The sequence below is a fragment of the Podarcis tiliguerta genome (genome assembly GCF_965153285.1).
Source record: "Podarcis tiliguerta genome assembly, chromosome: 6".
Lineage (NCBI taxonomy): Eukaryota > Metazoa > Chordata > Lepidosauria > Squamata > Lacertidae > Podarcis > Podarcis tiliguerta.
This window is the reverse complement of record NC_139539.1, coordinates 38088022-38112454: the sequence shown is the minus strand read 5'-3', so window position 1 is coordinate 38112454 and position 24433 is coordinate 38088022. Positions and strand designations below refer to the sequence as shown.

Sequence of the window (24433 nt, the reverse complement as noted above, 5' to 3'; positions counted from 1 at the left end):
TGCAGTCCAAATATTGCCTGCCATTTCTGTCTTATGAGACATAAAAATCTTTCTGAAATATTGAAGATGTAGTTCATTATAAAGGGAGAAGTGACCCTTTATTTTCATTAAGTGGCATGAGTGTAGAAAAATGTCAGTGTAATGGTGTTAGGTAGAACAATTATTTTATCTTGATCGGGTACCATAAAGTTAAGCACTTTGATAGCCACCCAGGTTTTTGATGGTTCTTCCCCCTTTGTTTTACAGAGTAATGAATCTTTGTTGCGAGTATGAAGACTTCTTTTTGTTCTTTCCCCAACTGAGACTATTTCCATGCTGTAACAGAAGTTGGGTCTGGCAACACAGTTACCTAACGTTGGTTCCAAATAGTTTCTGGGGGGAATTGCTACAATCTTCCTTTAATATTGATTAAAAACACTTGACTCTGTTGTTGAATATGAAAGCCATCACAGAGAAAATAAAATACTTCCAATGCTCTATAAAAGTAACAAACCCCAACAACATCAAACCTGTGCTGGTTGAACACTCTCCTACCGTTTTACAAGTAAGATGATGTCTTCACAGAAGTACACACTGAAAACATACAATTAACATCCAGCCAACAGACAAAACTCCTTCTGCCAAATGATCCAAATAAACTAGTCTGAGTTACAGACTTTCAACTATTTGCTTCGTGCATATGGCACAATTGGAATCTGGATTGCGTTAATCGGAACTGTGTTGGACTTCTATCATGTACAGATGTGCTGCTTGGTGGCAGGGGTAACCAGGGACTTCCTGTAAGCACATATTGCACAAACCTTTTGTGGGGGGCTATGCCCTTTTAATTCTGGTATTTATCCTAGGTGAAAAACTCTGTGTAATCATTACTACTCAGATAGTTTCTTCCCTCAAACTAATCTCTTGACTGCTGCTCTCTGCCCCTGACTCCACATACTGCCCTTATACCTGAAACATTTGAGCTGCAACTGAACTTGCTTCAGGCTGGGCCATTGGCTCTAACCCTACACTCCCTCTGGCCTGGTCCGCACACCACACCCAAATACTAGCATTCTTTTTGTCCACACTTGACAAAGCTATTTTAAAGTGACTGTCATTATAAGGCATAGTGTATCATAGCTTGCCTTTTGATAAGAAGAAATATTATCTAGCAATTAGATTATCTAATGACCAATCTAATTAATAGTTTTGAGGGGAATCTTTTGTCTAATAGGGACTAAAATTCATCTATCTATGCTGTTTAAACCTTGAAACTTAAATTACTGCAACACATATTATATATTCCTGTGCCTGAAAATTGTTTAGCACATAATGAAGATACAGCATTGATTGTTCATTGTATGAGTGTGTGATCAACATGAATAGAGAACTGGGACATGTAGAAGAAAAGCAGCCTATAAATAAAGATCAATGAAATATTGTTCACATTTTACAGATGGGAAGGGGAGGTGTGATCTGGTGACCATTCCCAGGTCACACATAAATAGAAGCTACAGATGTGCTATCCACTATGGTTCCCAAGCCCTTTCCACGTGTTCATTTTCTGATAGAAGTAAACATCTGAGAGAGGATGTGGGGAAAAGTTTAGTGTCTCCACTTACTGTCACCATTCCAGTTGTCCTCCACAAATGGGAGGGCAAACTTATTGTGCTGGTGGCGCCTCCTGTACTTGTGGAAAAGCCAAGGTTCTGAAATGCATGGGGAGTCTATACAATTATAGGAAGCTCTCCATTTCAGAAGGCCACCCTCCAACTTGTGCAGGGTGCTGGATTGGAGTTAGCATGTTTGCTCTTGGGGGCTCCCTGTGCATTTATTTAACACGAATGAACACTTCAAGAGAGCTTTGGTTGATTTCGTGTGTGTGTGTGTGTGTGTGTGTGTGTGTACACACCCACCCACCCACACCCACACCATTAGTAAACTCCAGTGTTGCAATTTCTTTCTTTACAGTGAACAGGATCCAACTACACCAGATGAGGTTAACAAGAGTCATAAACCTAACTATGCTTTTCACAGGAATATATCATTAATCTAGCTAAGATGATATTATATCAAACTTTAGGAATGATAGCATGAATCACAAATGTTGCACCTTTTTTGCAGGTTTCTTTTTTAATGATGGGAAAGAAGCAAGCCTCTTACAGGACAATAGATTTGCAAGCAGAGTTAGAGTTATCATCCCTTATTATCTTGTGTCAATAGAAAACCTTTTTATGATGCTGTTCCTGCTCTCCTTTGGGTATGTGTGCATGCCACTTTGCCCATATTATATGTCATCATGAGGCACTTTGCAAGAATGACAGAACTTTTGTCTGGGGGAAATTTAAGCTCTAAGTGCTTCATAAATGACTGTGCCACTCATCTCAAATGTTACCACTTTTAAGAGACCTTTTCTTTCCAATTTGTGAAATATTATTGTAAGCCTTTCCCATTGTTCACTTTTTTAAAAGTGATATCCATCCATTAGATACTTTCCCATTCTGTGTGAAATATTATTGCAAGTTCTTCCTAACATCATTGGAATGTTATTCACCTTAATGCTTTTTGCCTTCCTACCTCTGCTTAAGACATACACCTTCTTTCTTGCATACTTCATGCTGCAATATTGCCCTATTATGAGTGCAAGGTTCTTATATTTGGTTCATCCTGTCAACAAATTGCAAAGCCCCTTACACAATGTAATAAATACAGAAACAAACAGTATTACTCTACAACAATTTAGGCCAGGAGAGGGGAACATGGTTTTCCAGATCAGAGGGGCCAGTTTATGAGGGCAATTTGTCTTGGGGAGGGGGGAATGCCATGCGCGTCATGTTGTGACATCCCAATGTCACACGCGTGATGTCAGGACGTTGGGAGTAGCCGGGGTGGAGACAAATGTAGCGGTTGTGTGCCTTCATTGGCTGGTGGCTCCTTCTTCACTTCCTCCTGATGCCCCCTCCAGCAGGAGACTGCTTCAACCCTCCTTCCCCTCCACAGTAGGAAGAGGAGAAGGAACCAGCCACTGGAGCCGTACCACAGTTGGCGCCATGCTTCACCTCTGGAATATGGAGTGAGGGCAGCTCCAACCCCAAAAATATAGGGAGGGCCAAAAGGGCTCAGTCCCTTTGAGCTGGTACACTTGCTGCAATACAGCTCCCATCCTACCTGACCATTGGCCATGCTGGTTGCGGCTGGTGAGAGTTGGAGTCCAACAAGATCTGGATGGCCACAGGTTCCCCACCCTGCCCTAATTCAGGGCCATGGATCAACATCAGATAATCCACTTTTAGGGTATCTACCCAGGCTTGGATTAAGAAAAATAAGCATGTGCTTAGGGTATCAAGGGAAGTGAGGCACCACAGAAATTTTCCATTGCAAGTCCATTTGCAACAAAAAATGTAAAAACATGGTATCTCCATGTAGGGCTGGGAGAGACGCCATCTGAAATTTTGATAAGCTGCTGCTAGCCAGTGTAGATAATACTGAGCTACATGCACTAATGGCCTGACTCAGTATAAAACAGGTTCCCAAGCATAAAATACAGTAGCTGAACAAATAAGGAATGATGAAGACTGATACTCAAAACACGTATCAAGTTTATCACATTTCATTCCTTATTTGTTCAGCTATTTTTTGTTCTGCACCTGTGTGGTTTTCCACAGTTTCTATTTTTTTACCAAAATCAATCCTACATTCATCTCAGGTGATGTTAAAAAGCAAGTCACACAGTTTTTCTCAAACAAACAAACCTGAGTCGTTATCAATCTTTTGTCCAAATTCTGAACTTGGATCAAGCTTGCTTAGCTTGCATTATGAGGAAGGATGGCTACAATCTCCAAGGGAGAGGAGGTCTTGTGGGTTGCCCCAGCACCACAGAAGTAGTTGCTAACTTTGCCAAAATGAGCATTTATCCCTCCTTCTGCTGTCTCAGCAGAGGCTTCTTGTAAAGTCATGGCTAACATCCAGAGAAGCTTTCACTGGGTGCAGGGCTGAGTTTATCTGTCACAATTGTGAAACATTTATGCCTAGAACTGGCCATTTACAAGCAGATCTGCTCAAATATTGATACCACAGCAGAATGACATTTGGTTGTGCCCAGAGTATCTGGGCAAATATAAGGCCAGGCTCCAATGTTTTGAGAGCAGTGTGCCTTCCTAATGGCATTTCAGAGCCTGTCAATAAGTTATGCATGGGATTTGTAAACATGCAGAGTCACAATAAACCAATCTTATTAGTAAAAGGAATAAGCTGTTAGGGTTTCAGAATAAAGACATGTGCCTTACACTATCACTCCCCCTGTGTATTAAAGCTATTATCCCTTTCTCATTAATGGGTGTCTGTTTTTAATGAACCAATTATCACAACGCTTAACACAGGTCCTGTTTAAATGAGGAAACTGACAAAAGAATACGGTGCATCTGAGTATAACTAAACTGTGCATGCTGAGTCAATAATATATTTTTAAATAGGTAAGTTTAGATCCAAACTGTTTATTTAGTTCTCTCCCAAACCTATGACTTACCAGTGAGTAAATACCATTGAACAGCTTAGGCTCACACCTTTATTAACAGCTCAGTCAACTGCATGTTTACTCAAAGGTGAGCCCCACTGTGTCTATAGGGCTTATTCCCATCACAAGTAATTGTGCACAGGATTTCAAACTTAGGTAGGACGACTTACTTCCAACCGAAAATACATAGAATCAGTTTGCACAACAACCACACTTCTAAAGCCGCCCGTAGTGTCTGGGGCAACCCAGTCAGATGGGCAGCATATAAATAATAAACTTATTTATTATTGTTGTTGTTGTTGTTAAAGTCTGAATCCTACACACACACACACACACACGGCAGTAAATCTCACTGAATTCAATGGAATTTACTTCTGACTGAGTATTTGTGGATCAGGTCTGAATCAGGCATGCGATAAGCAACCTGTGCTTTTCCAGGCATCCACCCTATCTTTTCACTAGGCTAATTCTGCCTTGTGAACAACTCTTAAGATATCCTTTTAAAAACAGATCTCCTGTCCAAACACATTTTGAGATCAGATCACATACTTGTGTAGCTCAATCTTATCCATGTGTGCTAAATTCCAACCCCTTCCAGTGGGACTTGTCGAAGCTCTTAAGCCAAAATGAAATTACACACAAACAGATGCCACTATGGATCTTTAACCTACTTTGCTCTTAAATATAAAGCATGGGTACATGGAGGCAAAACAAATAATGATTTTATAAACATGCTGAGAAATATTTTATGCCTGTATATGAGTTGAGAGGCAACAGGTGAATATTTTAAGAGCTTGGCTGACCAGATTTTTGCCTCTTCTTTGACTTGTCTGAAGCCTAGCGTGGCTCAAAGTTCTTGAGAGTTTGAGCTCTATTGCTGTTAATTAACAGTGTTAAAAAGGTTCAAGAACGCTTTTATAAAACAGAATAGCCAATATACTTTTTTTTTTAAAAAAAGTGTAATCTGTTTCAGGCAATGATCATCTATACGGCACTTCTAATGTGGTGTGTGAAATTCAAATATCCGTATTAAGGAGATGAACTCTCTCTCTATATATATATATATTCAAACTGTTTTTAATAGTGCTACTGATTTTAATAGTGCAGAAATAATCATTGGTGGAATGCATAAATTATCTCCATAATCACCATGTGTACAAATTGTAGTGTATTAATCACTACAGTGCGCCAATTAGTTCTCCCCCCCTCCAACCTGCAAAGGAGAATCCCTATTGCCAATCAACCCCATTGCTAGTGAATTAGCAATTCCTGTTCGCTACCCTCTGTTTCTATTCAGGATTTGTTTGGTAGTGGGATTGGGCAGTGCTCTGCAAAATGGCAGTAATTAACTCAGCTGCATTATGCAGCAAGCTGAGAAAATCCCTATCATTTTCTAGAATGGGGGCGTTTGCAGGAGGAGTCTTCTTGTGGCAGCCCTTTTCGTATTGTAATTGTGATAACAGATGCTGAAGGAGAGCTAATTTTCCCTCCAGTCCCGGGTTTCTCTCTGCTTGTTACCACCTGTGAGGACAGCCACTTTCACCCTTCAAAAGCTAGTGTTTAATAAGCCTCTCTCAGTGGCATGTATCAATTATTACTCAAGTACCTTGGCTCAGTCTGGGTAACTGTAAAAGCTATTGAGTTAAAGAAATAATGAGTGGAAAGCCAACCCTCGCCATGGGGCATCCACAACAAACCAGGGGCTCTGTTGTTAAGTGAAATTCGCCTTTTTCACGCTGGGCTTTCAGATCTGAGACCTGTAGATGGTTCCCCCCTCTCAGCCATCTGCAGCATTTCAGATGGTTTCTTTATAAAATGTGTGGTGAGAAGGAAATTAAAAGCCCAACTGTATGTAAATAGGAACCTGAGCAAATGCACTCGGCAGCTCTGGGGAACGAGCAGCTGTGATTTGCCAAGCCAACCAGAAAATTAAAAAGATTGTTTTACAAACAGGGAGAGGAGGTGTGTCGGAACATGAAACTCTGGGAGCACACACAGCTTACTGAAGGCGGCTTTGTGGGGATTTCCTGTGATTTAAACTTGGTTTCTCAGCCTCTTGGCATGAGCCAGACCAAAGCAGGACAAGATTTACCTGGGCTTATCCCCTTGAAGCAGCCCTTGTTTGGCCATGAGTGATGCTTTGCCAACTGCTTTTACTGACATACCTTCATGGTTTTGGGTCTTGGGCAACAATGGTCACCAGGTTGGGGAGATCTCAACTGTTACCTGGCAGGTTCTGCCTGGATTCCTCAATTTCTTAACAGAATAACGTTGTAGCATAATCAACAGGGAGTGGATGGAGACAGTTCCATCGGGGTGCTCCTCCTCACTTATTAAGTGGGTGGTTAATAAGTCTTTAGGACATGAAATCATTTTAGTACAGCTTTCTGTATAGGTAGCTATAAATCTAGTAGTAGATGTACTCACTGCTGTAATATCATTCCTTTATGCTGTTATTCAGTTTTACAGGTAAAAAACTGAGTCACAGAAAGTTGTATGATTTTCCACGATGGGCAGAGCAATACTGACACATACACCCCCAAACTGGTGCTGCTGTGTTTTGGAAGTTTTTCCCATACCTGCTAGTGAGGAGCAAGGCTCAGCTATCACAGAATGCCCCACATTGCCTGCCAACAAAATGGGCTGTTGCCAAACTATTGCCAGCAGTTTTTAGACTGGAAGACTAAGGCCCCTATATGAGGGCAGGGCAGAGCTGGGCCAGCCAAGGATCCACTGGATCCTAGATCTATCCAGCAACTTGGAGCTAGTGCAACTAGTTCAGCGCTGTTTGTACTTGGGATCCATCACCACCCTGCCCAGTAATTATTCAATTCTTCTTCTTCCCTACTTCAGAATTATAGGGCACTTACATCCTGGTGGCTCCTAATGCTATCCAATTCCTTCTCTCCCACTGTAACTTACATGCAGAATTGTAGCTGTACAAACTGAAAAATACTGCATTTTGTGTGGTATACATCCTACTGTATTTCTTATACAGGGCATGGCATGGCTCTATAGACGGGAAAAGAGAATTCACCCGAGCACCCCATTTTAATAATTTTTCTCCCCCCCCCCACATCAAAATTTTTAATCATTAAGAAAAGAAGCACAGCATGATTGATGTGATTACTTCAATAATGTTATAAATTTGGATAAAATGGCACCAATATATTTTCATCTTACATTATTCTGTGAACTTTTTAATAGTTTCTAAATATAAAATTGCCCCCCCCCAAAATAAATTACAAGATTGAATAAAAAAACCTGTATTTTTAACTAACAAGGTAACCAGAAGGTGCATGAAAAAATGGATGCAGGTGATAGGCTCATCCACCTTTTACATCACTGTACAAGTCAAAAGCACATCATCAGGTATTTACACACTTTTAATTAAAAAGTTGGATTTTCTGTGGTTTGACAAAAGATGGAAGAATAGGAGGGCACTGATGACAGTATCACAAAGACCTCTTAAAATTGAGTGAACATAGTGCAACTATGGAAAATGTGTGGTGTGGAAAGATCCTTGCTGGTATTAAGACAAGGAGCAGGAATGAGAAAGGAATGTGGTTTTGGCTCCTTATCCTTAGGAAAGCATTTGGGGAACTAAGTCAAACTAACCAAAGCTGATATCAACACCAACTGGATACAAACAATACTATTTTAGGTAGTACAATATTTCAGCTAATATTCATACGAAAGAGATTATTCATATGAAAGGGAAGACTGCTGAACAAATTCTTTGACAGAATATTTTGTGCACTTTCTTTAGCCTTGAGGAGTGCTGTGTTTCCACATCCCCAACCTAAAGTCTTCTCACATTTCCTTCCTGGGTTTCTCTCTGCTGCTCATTTGCCCTTGCAGATAACAGAGATGATGCTCCTTCTTCTCTGTGTGCAGCAGCCTCTTCCGACTTACACCTGCCTGCCAAAGGCTAAAGTGCCATTTGAGAGTACTTGTAAAATATGCATTGGGATCCCTGACCTAGGCTATAAACTCCTGTACTGCCTGAGGCAATGCCTCTGTGGTGAGCTCAGGCCGACTGTGGGTTCTTGCTGTAAAAATCAAATGACTCTGTCAAAGGGATGTTTAAAAACCTCATTCAGGAGCACTCCCCACTCAGTGCCCCCCTCCCCAAACATCCCTTTGGAGAAGCTGAACATGGCTTAAAAAAGAAAAAAGTGAACCTAAGCATTTTATATGTTCCCTTCAAAGCCAAATCTAATTGAGATCTAAAAAGGGAGAAAATGCTTTCCTCTTTCTTTCAGAAACCAGGAGCTGGACTGGAATTGCAATTTGGAGAGCATTAAGCAACAGCCTCACCTGAAAAAAAGGGAAGGTGGTTTCTCACAGGCAGCTTAAATAGCCTTTGTGGTGTGTGGATTATTTTTTTAAAAATGTGAATGCCTAATAGAGACCTTTGTAATTCTAATACATAGAGCAATTTTGATAAATTTTGAAGTGCAAGGGCTCATAGTGATAGTCCCTGCAGCCACACCCCTAAGGGGATGTCCATAGCCATGCTCTAAGAAGAGTCCAAAAATGCAAATAGCTGTGCATCCAGCCCCACCCCCCAGAGCAGTAGTACATAGTTCAATACTCAATTTATTAGGATCAGCATGACTGAAATGCTCTGCATAGTTTCCTGGAAGTAAGCTGAATTTAACTCAGTGACACTTACTTCTGGTTGCAGAGGTTCAGCTTGTAAAACACATTGAGCTTTAAGGAAATAACATCAACCAGCTGAAATGCAACTCTAGATTTTAATTAAAAAAAAAACAATCTTGCAAAGAAGTGTTATGATGCAAACTGCTAGCATGAGGTAGGAACCCCATCAAAGAAAAGGATAGTTGTATCTAGCCTCTGCTTGAACATTTTCCTTCTTGTTTGATTTTCTGTATGCTAATCTGCCTTAAAAGGTAAAAAAAGAGAAAAGGACCCCTGGTCAGTTAAGCCCAGTCAAAGGCCACTATGGGGTGTGGTGCTCATCTCGCTTTCAGGCCGAGGGAGGCGCTGTTTGTCCACAGACAGCTTTCTGGGTCATGTGGCCAGCATGACTAAACTGCTTCTGGCACAACAGAACACTGTGATGGAAGCCAGAGCACACGGAAACACTGTTTACCTTCCCTCCTCCGCAGTACCTATTTATTTACTTGCATTGGCATGCTTTTGAACTGCTAGGTTGCCAGAAGCTGGGACAGAGCAACAGAGCTCACCGGTTTGAAACAACCACGAAACAACCATGAAAGCCTCATTATCACCTCAATTCACTTGCCAGAGCAGGAAGAGTTTGTCAATTACTCTGGCACTCTGGCAGACTGCTCTGGGGGAAAAAATGTTCCCATATCTACATGTAACCCCTCTACTACAAAACTGGACCAAAATGAGTATTTTCAAAAGTTTTTTAAGTCTTCTATTTTATGGTGCAGCACCCAGTCAGACACTTGTTTCACAAAAAGTTTGAAAAGGCTTCTAGTCCAGCACCCTATTTTCACAGGGGCCAACCAGCTGCCTTGGGAAGCCCACAAGCAGGACATGAGTGAAACAGCATCACCCCCACTTGTAATTCTCAGCAACAAGTATTCGGAGGCAACTGCCTGCGATGGCAGAACAGGGTTTGTTGATCATAGAACTGTAGAGTTGCAAGGGACCCTTTTGAGGATAGTGAAGGGAAGGACTCGTTCCTTATGTAAGATACTGTAAAAATGTAAAGGAAAAGCTCATGGCAATGTTTTCCCCCATAGACTTGAGAATCTGGAATACAGAGTATTTTTATTATAATTAACAGAATAATTAAGATCTTGTGCTATGGAAGTTGATTAGTACAGAGCACAATCCACAACAATTCTCTAGAAGGATGGAGCTTTCTCAGTCATGGCCACCTATCTCCTTGCCTTGTGCCAGCCTTATTAATCTTTCAATGCCCAGTTAAAGGGGATGGTGACTTTTGGTGGCTTTTAAATGATATTGCTGCTCTATATCTCTTGTGCTGTCTTCTGCTATTTATTGTTTTATTTTGTGCATGAATTCTATGTGGTATGAATGATACTGCTGCTTTAGGAATGTTATCAAACTGAGAGGATAAAAGAGCTCTAAGCAAGCAAGCAAGCAAGCAAGCACAGGTCTCATTGACTTCAATGAGAGAAGACAAGAGCAATTAAAACTTTACCCAATTAATCTATGAGTTAAAATCAGCTGACGCAACCATGAAAATACCAAGAAACAGCTGCCATTGATTTTTTTAAAAATCCATGTTTCACATCCAGATAGTGGGACTTACATTTGACTTTATTCCCATTAAAACAGAAATGATATGCTGTAATTCAGGAAACACTGAAATTCAAAACAAACAAAACAAAAGGCCCTGCTTACCATGTGTATATAATTACTTGATTCTGAACAGACTCATTTAATACATATGGTTGACCAAAATAGCAAATGTTGTATAAGAAGCTTACAAAAATAACAATTACGATCTCCCCCAACATTAACCCTCTGAGCTTGCCCATGTAGTTAGGGAAGACAATTTTCAAGAGCAGTAAGGGTGAAATGGTAGCCATAAGACTTCAGTAATCAAATGTAAAAACAATAGCTCAATTCATCAATACAATGACAAACTAAAGGAGATGTCTGTCTTAATTATCAAATGGAGCCATGAATTTAATTCTAATGTAATTGTTTAAGCTTGGGTAGGTGTCCCATCCCTTCTTAGTTACAGATATTTTGCTTCAAATTGACTTGGTGAACAACTGAGACTAGATTCCACCACTGGAAATAAGTATAAGGGCACAGTAAATGTTGATGGACTTTTGTTTTATTAGATAATAATAATTTTCATTACTGTGTGAAAAGGGATAAGGAACATTAAAACAAAAACAAAAAACACATCACATTTGTGAATGTTCCCAATTTTCATATATGCTTGTACAAAGAGAGCACACTTACAGTAACCCATTACATATTTACTTGGAAGGAAGTCCCACTCCCTTCAATGGGACTTACTCCCAGGTATGTGTTTGCTGCTTCACTGTAGGAGAGCTATCCCTTGCCACAATTCAATTACAGTAGGCTGCAGTGCTCTTGAGAAGAGTAGTTGGGGGAAAAGTGGCTCTCCCTAACCTTTCATGGTTCAGGAGTCAAACACGACAACAAATCATGGTAGCTACTCTGGCTTATTCAGCCTACTCTTCCATTCATTAAGGATCTAGCTTCAATTCTTAATGAACAACCTTCAGCTCTGCTTCCCAAAGCGAGAACCCAATGTGCAATTCTCAGCTGCGAAACACTGGGTGCATGACTTCAAATAAGCATTCTGGCCCTAGACTGACCTAGCATTTGTTGACGGAAGAATATTAAGCCCCAGATCCATAGAAGTACATGAAAGAGCCACATGTGGAGTGGTGCATTTTGTCATCAGTTCTACCTAGCCACACTAAAAAATGATGCTTGGCTCTGCTCAGAAGGAGCACCCACAATGCAAATGGGGAGACCTATAGAAATGTGGTTCTGTTGGATAGAGGAGGACTGTTCCAGGGATATAGTCAGCCAGGGGTTGGACAGACCGAAGGATGAAACAGGCAAGAGGTTAAGCTGCTTCAGTAGTAAAAGGCTGCAAGAGCTGCTGCAGAAGCAAGGAACTAGACTAGGGAGCCAGGCGCTAACAAAGGATGTTGCGCTCAACCTCTCCTTAATGCTGTCTGCTGCAGCTCAAATATAAGCTCATATATCTTATCTGAAATGTCATTTCAAGAGAAAGAATGATGGAAAGAAAAGGAAAAGGGAAGAAATTGCTCATTGTAGCCTGTGTATGAGTGATGATGGAGGACTTAGTAGTGTGCGTGGGCTGAATAGAGCTGTGAGGGGGGTTTGGTTTGTGGATCTGGGGAGGAGAATGGCTACGGAGAAGGTATTGCAACTCCCCTTCCGCTGACAACTGTGCCTTTCAACCTGTAAGTGTAAAGTACAGGAATATGCACAAGGGGGAAAAGGAGAGAAATGTGAATGATTTGGCACACAACCTGCACACTGCATCATTTGGAGAAACAAATAAACAAAGCAAGATATTTTAATGGTAGAACTGTTAGGTAATATTTAGGGATGTCAGAGATTTCTGGCAGAATTTGCTGGTTTGCTTATTTGTCCTATGCCAGAAATGGAAATCAATCCAGTGAATACAATTCGTACAACTGACACATAATTGATGATCCCACCCATTTGCATTGTGTTTCCTTTGCACTGAAATGAATGGTGTAGAATAACATAATTACAATGTAATTGATTGCATAGCACAAGCTGATGAATGACATTTTTGTCAGAAGTCAAATTGCAGTGCAACAGAAACAGCACTGCTTGTGCTGAACATGAGTTGAAATAGAAAGCAATGCCTTCTCACAACTCTAGGGACATATTAGGCAGCAATTCCATTGCTGTTCCCAAAGAGACAGGATCAGAATGAGACAGCTGCCTCAGGCAGCAGATGACAAATCCCTGGCTGTTCCTTCTGATCATCCCCAACCATTCCTCTGTATTGGAGGACAGAGCTATGCATGCCACACAACTTGACCTGAGTCACTTAAACAAGTTTGCTGCAGAAATAATCAGTGCATGTGGTGGTGCCACAGAGATACCCTCCTGACACAAGCATCACTGCCACTTACCTGAATGGTGCAGGGTGAAGGCCATGTTGAGGCAGCAAGGGCTCAGGTTCAGTGTAATGCAGTGTCATCAGTGTTGAAGTACGATTTAGCTGCCAGTCTGGTTGGGGAGAAAGTGCCCTCCTGTCTTTAACCTTAGGCAGCAAAATGTATTGAACCAGTCCTGAAAGGAAAGTCAAATAATAGTGGTTTTTTTCAGAGAGCTGGAGGCAATTTGAAAGAGGGATTGCTGCTCGTGGTAAGTACAGTCATCTCCCTTATGCCTCTGATAACAAGTTTGGCAGGTCTTGTATTGCTTAAAAAAAAATCCCAATCTGTTTGATCAGATGTGACAGTGGAACAAAAGAAATGTGTGCATGCACCATGAGATGTGAATCCACTTGCAGGCAGCTCTCTTAAACACACTGTTTCCCGTTTAAGTTTCACATCAATGTACTACACTGAATTCTGCCCAGATTTACAACTCTGCATTTTTTGGGGTGAAACCACTTTATTTGAATACTTTTTCAAACACAAAAGAGCAATACATTAAGCAACATTCTATTAACCACTCATTTCAAACATAGCCACCAATTTTCACTCACACATTTTCTGTTCAGAGTTACCAGAGATCACTGAATGCATTACACACAAGATATTACAAATTTGTAACACCTCCTCTGCAGTTTTAATTCCATGTCTGTAGCATTCGTTTTCAATGTCTGGTTAATGCATCAGGACATCACCCTGACTGACACAGGGGAGTGCTGTAAAGAATAACCCCCCTTCTAGGGCATATTTCTAACCAATAAAATAAAGAGAGAAGCAACCTTCACTTAGAACACAGCTGGAACTTTACTACTCCCAGCAATGGAGAGGAACACCTCTCCATTAAACTAGCCCCGACCATGCAAACACATTATTCAGAAAATAATCATTCTGGTCTTCCTGCTAGGCAGACCTGAATATGCACACTACCTCCCCTTCCCTAACTCCTGGAAAGACTTGCAAGACTGAAAGGGAATTCATGCAGAGTAAGTAGGCTTTTCCTCTTTTATTGCAAAATAATCCCTTCAAATTCTGGGGAAGTATTTCTATTGATATTGTCTTAGAGCACAGTGTTTCCTGGGTGACAGATTTCACATTAAGCAACCAAACACCATAATCTTCTGCCACTAAAGTTCTGTCAATGCAAGGCCCCTTGACGTGCCTAGGAAAGTGGGAACATCCACACCATGCCTGATACATGAGCAGGACCCTGAGAAACAAGATTACAGTGGGTCCTTCTGAGGTCCAAATGAAAACTTTATCAATGAGAAGAATGTGCTGAAATTTCATAGTTTGGCACCTGAAATACATATCAATGGTCACTGAAGAGGAGTTAACTTTTAGAGGTGAATGAAAGTGCTTGTTCCATTTATATGAGTATCATTCATATTTCTGATACCCCACTGAAAGTTTGTGGCACACAAATGTGCAATTCTCAAAGAAGCTCCTGGTATACATGTCCTCAAAGTTGCTTCTGGGTCCTGAAGATTGTGTAGTCTTTAACCCTTTCACCACAGCCATAACATATTTATGTAGTATTTGCTGATTTTAGTGAAATTGATTTGACTTAAGATCATAACCTTAAACTGATGAAGAATAGACCTGTCTGAGAATCTACTCAAAGTGTAGGAGCTGAGTTTAATGAGTGCTATGATCATGGAGTTTGGCAATGATCAGGACACAGAAAAAGAGTGCCATTATCTGATGAGCTGGGCCACATTGCCTCTTCAGCCGGTGATCAGGGTCATGTGAACCTGAGGCTGGCTGGTAGGAGTCCAGTGAATCAGATGTGACAACCCACAGAACCACACCAGGGACTCTCAAGGGCACATTACCCTGGCCTACCATACTACTATGCAAGTCCAATGGCATAGTGGGAGGCCCTGAAGCACAGGAAAAGTCACCACCTTCAAGCTAGAGGGCTGACCCTTTAAGGACTGTCCAACAAAGAGGGTGTAGCATAAGAGGTTGACTGGAGGCAGACGCTCAAAAGGCCTCAGTTCACTTTTATCTCTTGTTGATAAAAATTATTGCTATTATCTCATATAACATTTAGGAAACATCTAAAGGCAGCCCTGTATAGGGAAGCTTTAATGTTTTCTTATGTTTTTATATATGCTGGAAGCTGCCCAGAGTGGCTGGGGCAACCCAGTCAGAGGGATGGGGTACAAATAAATTATTATTAAATTATTATTAGCAGCTCTCTGTTGGTGCTGCAACACTTGCCTCTCTCCATGTGCTCCTCTATGGGACCAGAACAGGACATTTGGTGAGATTCATTGTGGTAGTCCTTATCTAGCAAGAGTAGGTCCAATATAAGCTGAAGTATTCTGGGTTGGTGCTGGTAACTGGACTCTGATTTGACTTTTCAGGGAGAGAATGCCTGATCACCTTACTTGCATTAGCACCTTACTTATCAGCATGCCACACACAAAGTCACACTATTTGTTCATCTTGACCAATATTGTCTGTTCCAACTGAGGCAGATCTCAGGCAAAAAACTTTTCTGCCACCTGATCTTCTTAACTAGAGATTGAACCAGGGAGTTCTGCAGGCAAAGCATCTGCTCTGCTTCTGAGATCTGGCTCTGACTTAAATTTAAGTCTCCCATATTCAAAGCCAGCTTTATGCATTATATGAGAGTTGCTGCCTATGAGATATGTGATCTGAATTTCCCTAAAATTACGTGTGTGATTACAGAGATGGCTAAAGATTATGCAATTGCAAATTCTTTTAAATTAGTTACAGGCAATTAGAATTTCATCAGGGTGATGAGAAGTGGAGTCTCTATCAGTAGGAGCATCCTACAAGGGCAGAATTAAAGGTCAACACATGGGAAAGTCAGCATGCCAGAAATACTTAATGCTCCAAATGGCCCATCCTCCAGTGGGAAATGGGAGGTCATAAAGGCCCAATTTGGAAATGGGGAGCAGCAATTTTTTGCTGACCTTTTTGATACTTAAATTCACCATTGGGTCCTAGTACACCACTGGCAAGATGTGCATAATTAGTGGAATACTGCACTCAGATGAAGACAATAGAGCTGGTTTTTTCCTTTTAGAACCACTGTGGGATAAGCAAAAGCACATTCCCATCACCTTACTCTCTTGCTAATGATGTCCTCGGTGCATCCTAGCTGCAGAATGAGTCTGGAATTTCCCACAAGGGAATGCAAATAATCAGATTCCATAAATAAGCCATTTTGGGTTGGGTTGGGGAGTTCACTCATTAGGCCTCAGGAGGGGCTTATATGCCGGCCCAAAAGCTAAACTCATTATTAGGAGAATAAAATATTCAACTTGTGAATCTTTCTCCAAGCAGAAGAAAGAAAGCTCTGAAGATCTATGTGGTACAGAGTACTATGGACTACATTGATCTGCCTGCCACTAGAAATGCCACTGGTAAATTTAAATTTCAAATGATCCATCTATACGTGTTAACTCAAAGGAATACTTATTGGAATAAAAGGCACTGGGTTTGGGGGGTTTATTATTGTCAATTTAAAACAACCATCTGTGATTAAAACCAATTACGTGACACCCTCCAGCAAAGTGTTGTAGAGATGGAAAGATGTTGGAATTTCAACAACTGCAGGTCAAAATTAATGTAGTGATTATGTTTGATGATTAAAAATGCCACATCTATTAGCTTATCTTGAAAGGCAGGCAGGAAGAAACTGAGAAATGTTCCTGATACGATGCAGCTTAAAAGGACAGAGAAAAGGCTAAACAAAAGCTGTGACTGGCAATGAACAATGGAGATACCTATGGGAAAATTCCAGAAGAGTAGCCATGTGAAACCGAATGTAGCGAAAACAGCAGAGTTGTGTGTCATCTTAAGGAAGAACATGTTTTTGTGGCATGAGCTTTCTTCACTAGATCCTACGATTCTACAATAACATGAAGTAAAAGGGAGAAAAAATAATTTGAGCATCCCTTCTCCTGGCTTTCTGATGGCAGTTCCAGGATATCCTGAGTCTTGGTCTCAGTACTCACCATGCACAACACTGATCATTGCACCAAAACAAACAACTGACTTTCGGTGGAGCTGTCATGTCAACACTGTGCCCAAATGGCCAACCAGACATTTTAATGCTTATAAACACTCATATTTTACCAGGCATGCAAGAACCTATATTTTTGAAAGAGCTCAAAGACATAGGAGAGAAAAATAGTTACATGTAGATTACAAACCTTACAACCACTTTCACTGTAGCCTAAGATTGACACTGGGCAACAATTTTTTACTTTTTGAATGTTGTCTAGATTTCTACAACTGATTTAGGGTATTTTTGCACTGCTGAATCAGAAAATGGCATCCGTTTCTCTCCATCAGGTCAGGTTTTTGAGCTATGTTGATTTGAAAAAAATCAGATCTTGTGACAAAATCGATTACATTTTTGTGGCATTATCAGCTGATTTTTGTCAACACATATCATCCTAAATATGTTTTTAAGAGAAAAAAATGTTTTTCCAACAACATATATTTATTACCTGATAGAAACATTGATTACTGTAAACTGAATGGTGGGCATTGATAAAGGTAAGTATACGTAAATTGCATGTTGCTTCACCATTTTTCAAACTTCAGGGCTTGAACTTCCGTTTCTTGGAACTCCTGGAACGCTCAGTGGCAGGGAGGTATCTCTTCAGAGTCCAACAGTAGTCAGCCATCATGACTGCGTCCCAGCGACCCTGATACCTGGTCTCTATCTCTTTCATGTCCTGATGGAATCTCTCCCCCTGCTCGTCACTCATTAAACCCAGGTTCTCAGGAAACCGGTCCATATGTGAAAATAGGTAGTGCATCTTGACACTCATGTTGCAGCCCAGGTTTCTGAAAGCAGTCAGCATGTTGTTGACAAGCTCTGCGTAGTTTCTGGCCTTATTGTTGCTGAGAAAGTTCTTCACTACCAGAACAAATGCCTTCCACGCTTCCAGTTCCACTTCGTTCATTGAGTTTCTGAACTCTGGATCTCTGATGAGCTGACGGATCTGAGGACCGTCAAAGATGCCAGCTTTCAACTTCTCCATGGTAAATCCTGGAAAAGCCTGGCGCAAGTAAGTGAAGCAGTCACCATCCTTGTCCAGAGCCTTGGTGAACTGCTTGATTAAGCCAAGCTTGATGTGCAGCGGTGGGAAGAGTATTCTGTTTCTGTCCACCAGAGGGTCGTTGATGATGTTCCTTTCTTTGCAAGGCACCAATTCCTCCCGCACAGGCCAGTCCTTCTTCGTGTAATGCTGAGCACGGTCCCTACTATCCCACATGCACAGAAAACATGGGTACTTGGTGAAGCCAGACTGTTGTCCCAACAAAAAGTTCACCATCTTCAGGTCAACACAAATAAACCACTTATGCTGATCATAACCAATTTTCTCCAGCACATACTTCACCGCTTTATAGTTCTCCTTCAGTGTAGTCGAGTGAGCCAGGGGTATAGAGGCAAACTGGTTGCGTAGCAGAACACATTTCAGTGATTGCTTGCTGCTGTCAGTGAACAGTCTCCAATCTTTGGGTTCATACTGTGGCACTCCAAGCTTGAGCAGAAGCTGCGCAATATCTCCACAGTACACCAAGTCCTTCTCTTCCGAGAAAAAACGGAGGTACTCTTGATGCCTGTTGCGGAAGAAGCTGATGCGAGCACTGTCAGAGAGGAGTTTTTCCCCCTTCAATCTGGATGCCAACAGTTCGGCAGAGTCCTTTGACAAGCTGAGGTCGCGAACTAGATCATTCAACTCCTTTTGGGAAAATGGATGTGGAGCATCATCTTCAAGAACCACTTCTTCTTCTTCATGTCCTTCAACACTGGAGGCATATTCGTCACTAATGTCAGGAAGGAAGTTCTCCAAAGATAGGCACTGTAATTTCATCACAATGAGCTACAGGAGAATAAAATGAGCAATTTCTGAGGGAGTTTGGAGAGGGGAACAGAGAAGGGAAAGAGCTGCAGTGAAACAGGGTTTAGTTTGAGAGATAGGGCTTGATTTGAGATGGGAGATGATCATTAGGATAGGGTTTGTCCGAGGGAGAATTTGTTCTGATTTGAGTTGAACTAAGTAAAGCAATGAGAGTGAAGTAACGGAAACCGAGCTGAGCATTTTACCACCTATTCTAGAAACCTGAACATCTTCTTGAAGTGTAACAACTCATTTTTAGCAAGGGAAGTTTATGAAAAGCTGAGCATATACTATTGTGTTTAAGCATGTGACAACTTTATATTTAAAATAATAACTTCTACCTGAAAGAATGCATCTTCTGACCCAACTTTGTTTCATGAACCCCTTTGGTAAATAAAACTTTTCTTGTTTGCTGAACTCCTGATGGAGACTCCCTGAATCAAAGTTTCCCTTGCACAAGAACCCCCCTCCTCCCAAGACAGCCTGTGGTAAATTGTAGAAATTTATTTAATTGGCGTACTGTGTGGTGGGTCTGCTACATATTAATTGGTGGCAGTTAGTCCATGCTTTCTTTATCTAAACAAAATCCAGGAAGGAGACAGACAGCACTGGGGATGAGGGAGCTTGCAAAGGGGTTAGGGAGCAATCAAAGGAGTTGTCCTTTGGATGACTGTTTCTCATGAAAGGTTTACAAAATCAAATTCTGAAATGCCATCCTCACCTAGATTTTCATCTAGGTGGTTCATAAGAAAGAAAGTGAAGGAAGAAGGTGGGAAAGGAAAAGCAAAGCTGACAATTAAAACCATCTTTTCTAAATGCTGGATTCCTCAGAGTTCTTGTGTGAGCTTGTCTTTATAACTATATGATAACTGTGAAACATTAAAGCAAGCATCGTGATCCTGTTCAGGCAGGATTAAACATGCTCCTTAAATATGAGGAAAGGGCTAGTTTCCACAGGTTGCATTTTGAAGTTCCTTCAGAAGCTCTTCTGGATGCAGGTCCTGGGCTCGCCATGTTCGACAGGAGAGGTTGATAGGGTGAGGGCTTTGAGAAGAGCACACTATCTGCATTTTATATTAACTTTCCTAAGCATCATTTGACCTTGTCAGTGCAGATAAAGCCCTGTGAAGTGCACACTAGACAAAATGTAATTTTAATTAAGTATAGTTATATCCGGCCAAGGTGGCATGGAATACAAATGACCCTGCCACCACGGAATCCTCCTTATTCCCATTAAAATTTCTTTTGTAACCCACAAGGCCAAAAGAGACAATGGCCTCCCTGAGGAAGGATTTGGAGAAGGAATTCTTCATCTTCTGGTATCTGATTGCCTGCACTACTGAGATGCCCCTGAAACTCACAGCCGTATCTTAGTTTCTCCAGAGCACTGAATTGCAGGAGCTTCTGTTCTGTTCCCTTCTCATCACTTATTTGGCTCGTTGAGAAAGACACTTCATATCCTGATTTGTTTTGGCCATGGTACAGCGAGCAGCACAGAGTATACCCCTTGTGTAACAATATATTGTACACACCTGCTGTGGTGTTTGTGGAGGCAGGCCAAAAGCATCCTGCATGAATGTAAAATCTGACAAAGTTCTCAGAAAATTAATTTGTCATCACCAGATGACTTTTTGTTCCGCATCTGAAATGTCATTGGAACGACCACACTAAAGAGGTACTAAGAACGGTATATGTTCATAAGAAGAATGAAAAGACTACCTTGATAAAAATATATACTCAGCTTTCCACAGTTCACCATTAACAATATTCAGAAGTAATGAATGGAAGACTAAAAGATACATTAAGTATCACATGAGCATTCTCTGTACGATTGTTCCCCTTGGCAATAACAGAGCCCAGAAATTGCCAAAAACACTGGTGTTTAAATGCAAAGGCTTCTGGTTCCTGAAAACATGGTATGGTTGCAAATTAGAGATTGACAAACCTTCCAGACATGCTTAATGTGAATCATGTTCCTTCTTCATACAGTACAAGGTGCTAATTCAGTACAAGGTGCTAATTCACATCATTTGAATGAACCTTTATGACTAATAATGCTTGTGTTCAATTTTGTGGCTCCTGAATTTTCTCCACTTTGGATTTTAAGCCCATCCCTCCCTCTCCGCCTTATGAACTGCTCAGTTGTGCAGCTTGCTTCAATGACTCTAGCAGGTGTGGTGCAGTTCTGCTCTCCCCAAACCATTTAAGATCGCTCAGTCTCCCCAGTCATTAATTCTCTATCAATGGAGGAGAAACCACCAAGAGCTCAGGAAAGCCTGCTATTTTGTGCCTTCAAGATCCATCTGGATCAACACACTCTTAAAAATTGACTGTTTCCACACAGTCCTTTGTCCCTTAAATGACTGTCAACACGGCTCCTTGTAAGGAGACCAGAAGCCTGTTTGTAAGAAGCTGTAACAGAATATTCAGTATAAACTTAAAATGAAACATGTTTCTTTTTCATGTACCATTCTGTTTTAACCTTTGTTCTCCTGTTTTGTTTTTAAATTCTTAATACACTTATTCCAGTCTCTCATATACTTAGGCAATTGTTTCGTGGTACATATGTATGAGTGGCGCTCGACAGAGAAAAGCAAGCTACTTTGATCTCTGGGGAGGGACACATTACGCTGGAGGCCATCTTGATTCCCCTTGTATTTCCCCTTGTATTCCCCTTGTATCCGCCGCCACAAAAACAAGCAGGTTGCCCCTGCGACCTAGCCAGGGGCCCAGCAGGCCGCCCTTGCGGCCTAGTCAGGGGCTGTGCCACCCACTCGGGCTGGCAGAGGCAGGGGAGCCATGCCCCCCTGCTGCAAAAACAAGCAGGCCACCCCTGCGGCCTAGCTGGGGGCCTAGCAGGCCGCCCCTGCAGCCTAGCCGGCAAAAGCTGAAAAGGCCACTAAAGTGCGGCCTAGTGAAAGAAAGAAGGCCGCAAAACTGCAGCCTACCCTGGTAGAGGGGACAAGGCCCCCCCCATCCAGGCAAAACGCGAAGAGGCCGGTTACTTACCTCAGTCCGGCTGCCTGGACACGCTCCTGATGATCCTGATCTTGGAAGGAAGAACAGCCTTTTTTGGCTTGGGCAACTGAGACAGCCTCTTTTCTTCTCGCCTTGGGCCCACCCCTGGCCAGCCGTCCATTGTCCTCCCTGGCTGAGGGTGGGTCAAAGGCCGGCTCAAGCAGGTGGGCGGCACCTGCCCAGGTGAGCCCCGCTTGGTGCCGCAAACCCCGCCCACATGTGGGGAAGGGAGGGTGGATACTGTCTCGGATCTTTGGGAAGCACTCCCATCCAGGGTTAGAGGAAGCACAATGGGTGTGGTGGCAAGTTGGTACAGACTGACCTACCCAGTCTAGCAATTATGGAAGGAAAGGAATATCAGGTCTCCCACCCTTCTGTTACAGCAGGTAGATCCCCTCTCATCCTCCAGTGGCGGTGTGTTGGAGCATGGACGTTCAAGGGCTGACACACTGCCACTTATTTCATAGCAGCAACAATGATAGCATCTCCAGGGTGCTATTTGCCAGTCACCTGCATGTCAAATCAACAAGTTTTTCTCAGAGAGAATCACACCAAATAAGCTAAGCTAAAGAAGAGGTAAACTGCAGTAGCATACATAGCTAGGGGTGAAGCTACAATTTTCATTTTGAAAAATTTCAAAATCCATCGGAGTGCCTCTTCAGGCTGACTGCTAAGAAAGAGGAGTGAGGAAAAGGCTAGCTTGGTGTTTTTAAGACATGGTGAATCCATTAGTCAAAAAACATTTAGTTTTGCTGAGTGTTAAAAAGGCTGTGGCTAAAGAGTGCTTTAGAATTCATCGCTTCATCACTGTCCCCCCAAACACATTGCAACAATGCTGGAGGTTCTGGGCACCCACCAGCCCTTCTCCTTGTTACACTGGCAGAGGGGGGCAGTTGCCACTGCAGTAGGCCGGGGTAGGTGGGTGTTGAAGGGTTTAACAATTGCAAATTGTAGCAAAAGAAAGAAAGAAAACTTTTTGGTGCACTTTCAGTTGTAAATCACTGCTTCCAATCCAAATCAGTCTGGGAGAATTTACCCATCACTATGCTGGACTGCTGTGAGGCTGTAAGTTTATTTTCTAAATGAAGTCATTTCTACATTCTGAAAATTGGACAGTATCCCCTAATAAAGCAATGTTCTGATCCATTAACTCTCTGCTGTTCGCCACACTGGAACTTGATGAGGAGCTTTTATTGGCAGTCTCTCAAAATATATTAAAAAATCTGAGCTTCATTTTGAGATGAGTGAACAACCCCCCCTTCCACCTTTGTCCTGGATTAGCATATTTCCTTTCTGCCCTCCCCAAAGGGTCTCCATTTCTCTGTCTCTTCTCATCACCCAGAGTAATTTGGGGCTGTTAGAGAAAGCTCATTGCTGTAATTGCAACCAGATTGGTCATTAAAGTTGACAGACAGCTGTTGGGAAAGTCGCTCATTGATTCCTGCCACTCAGAAGCAGCTCCCAGTGCCTGCTCAAAGGACAAGCTGGGAAAGGCAGTGCATTCTTTCTACCTCAAGGAACAATAGTTTCTGGGGGGAGAACGTGCTCAGAACTCATGCCTTCATATGTAAACAAGGTTCACATGCAGCTTTGCTAAATCAAGCCAGACTAGTCAGCAAACGAAAGATTCCCCTGGAGCTCTCTCTTATGGTACAAAGTTGGTAATGCATTTTTGAAAGATTATGCTTTATCCTTGCAGCTGAGAGAACAGCTTACCTCCCAGGATCTTTAGGAAAACAGGAATACCATACACTGTGCATAGGTTCTCAGTTCCTGGTTGAGATTGCTTTTCTGAAGCGGAACTCCCTAGCTCCTTCTGTCCATTTAATAATATGAAAACTGATAGGCTGAGCCCTCCCTTCCATTTGTTTGCAGTGACACAGATTTGAAACCAGTTCACACCACCACAAAAATAGCTCACAATGACTAGACTGAGATGAATGTTTGCTCACCTTTAATCTGAGGCTTTATGTTAGGCGTTGCAACCCCATGCACATTCACCTGGCAGCAATTCCCGCTGAGTAAGTAGGACTTTCTTCTGAACAGGCATGCCTGAGATTGTATAGTTAAATATCCACACTGGAAGCCGGGGTTTTTTTTTTGAAAGGGGTTTCAGCAACCACAGGAAGTTTCCTGATATAAGTATTTGTTCACTGTCTTTAAAAGTTATAAAACTTTCCCCTGGGGAAATCTAACTGAATTGTCACTACAGGATTTGGACCAGGCACCTCTTTCACAGGGGAGCAGAATAATGTTGCTGTACCAGCTCAGTTCCAATTGTATTTTCAAAAGTGTGGCCAGATACAAGAGGGGGGAGGAGGCTCCTATACCTAGAATAGCTGAGTTGA

The 24433-nt window shown here is 41.9% G+C and overlaps 1 long non-coding RNA gene across 2 annotated transcripts in view; it reads right to left on the bottom strand.

Moving 5' to 3' along the window:
• Positions 1-22621, bottom strand: part of LOC310679416 — a 53560-nt gene extending 30939 nt beyond the window's left edge. The window contains exons 1-3 of one of the 2 annotated variants that reach the window (XR_014512233.1): positions 22077-22621; positions 13147-13306; positions 10770-10822 (exon numbers count right to left, since the gene is read on the bottom strand). This is a non-coding gene — a long non-coding RNA (uncharacterized lncRNA). Of the gene's footprint in view, positions 1-10769; positions 10823-13146; positions 13307-22076 lie in introns of those variants that run through there. The other variant, XR_014512232.1, reaches the window with a different exon arrangement.
• Positions 22622-24433: the final 1812 nt, after the last annotated feature.